This window comes from Papio anubis, chromosome 20 (assembly GCF_008728515.1).
Source record: "Papio anubis isolate 15944 chromosome 20, Panubis1.0, whole genome shotgun sequence".
NCBI classification, from domain to species: Eukaryota; Metazoa; Chordata; class Mammalia; order Primates; family Cercopithecidae; genus Papio; species Papio anubis.
The window spans coordinates 36,917,645-36,918,997 of NC_044995.1; the positions used below are offsets into that span (position 1 = coordinate 36,917,645).

Below are 1,353 nucleotides of genomic sequence, written 5' to 3' on the forward strand. Positions count from 1 at the left end.
TTTTTTTGAGACGGAGTCTTGCTTTGTCGCTCAGGCTGAAGTGCAGTGGTGTGATCTCAACTCACTGCAACCTCTGCCTCTGGGTTCAAGTGATTCTCCTGCCTCAGCCTCCCTGGTAGCTGAAATTACAGGCACATGCCACCATGCCCGGCTAATTTTTGTACTGTTAGTAGAGATGGGGTTCCACCATGCTGGCCAGGCTGGTCTCGAATGCCTACCTCAAGTGATCTGCTCACCTTGGCCTCCCAAAGCATTGGATTACAGGTGTGAGCCACCATGCTCAGCCCTAAAATATCTTTTTCCATCCCATCTCTTTCATTCTGAGTTTCTTACAGGTGAATTAGGTCTCTTGTAGGCAGCACATGATTGGGTGCTCCTTTCTATCTATTCCTTCACCCCATGTTTTTTGATTGGAGAATGTCATTCATGTCCATTCAAGGTAATTGTTGACAGGTGAGGACTTACTATTGCCATTTTCCTGATTATTTTCCAGTTATTTTATGTATTCTTTTTGTTTCTCCCTCTTTTACTGTTTTTCTTAGTGCTTAAATGATTTCTTCTAGTAGTATGTTTTGATTTCTTCCTTTTAAAACAAGCTTTATGTTGGGATGCTTCAAGAATGTGCATGTCAGCTGGGCGCGGTGGCTCATGCCTGTAATCCCAGCACTTTGGGAGGCCGAGGCAGGTGGATCACGAGGTCAGGAGATCGAGACCATCCTGGCTAACACGGTGAAACCCCGTCTCTATTAAAAATACAAAAAAATTAGCCAGGCGTGGTGGTGGGTGCCTGTAGTCCCAGCTATTCGGGAGGCTGAGACAGGAGAATGGCGTGAACCCAGGAGGCAGAGCTTGCAGTGAGCCGAGATCGCACCACTGCACTCTAGCCTGGGCAACAGAGCGAGACTCCGCCCCCCGCCCCCCACGCCCGGCAAAAAAAAGAATGTGCATGTCATCTTTGTGCAGGGGCCACGATCATCCCTGTATCATTCCGGTTCTAGTTTATGTGCTGCCAAAGCGAACACTGATTTCTGACTTCTTCCTTTTTATTTGTTGTGTATGTTATAGGCCTTTGCTTGCCATGAGGCTTGCAAAATACATCTTATAGTGTTAAAAGATTATTTTAAGATGATAACCACTTAACTTTGATCACAGAAATAAAATATCTCTACACTCTTACTCCTACTTTGTATCAAACTTTTCATTTAGGTTATTATGGTTTTTTCTTTCTAGGATTTCTATTTGTGGTTCTAATTGTTTGTACTTCTTTGCCAAACTTCTAATTTTGTTTATAGAGTTTTTTCAAATTTCATTTAATTTTCTATCTGTATTTTCTTTTAGACTCCTGAACTTTTA

The 1,353-nt window shown here is 43.0% G+C and overlaps 1 pseudogene; it reads right to left on the bottom strand.

Moving 5' to 3' along the window:
- Positions 1-930: 930 nt before the first annotated feature.
- LOC116271767 lies at positions 931-1,022 on the bottom strand (annotated as a pseudogene).
- Positions 1,023-1,353: the final 331 nt, after the last annotated feature.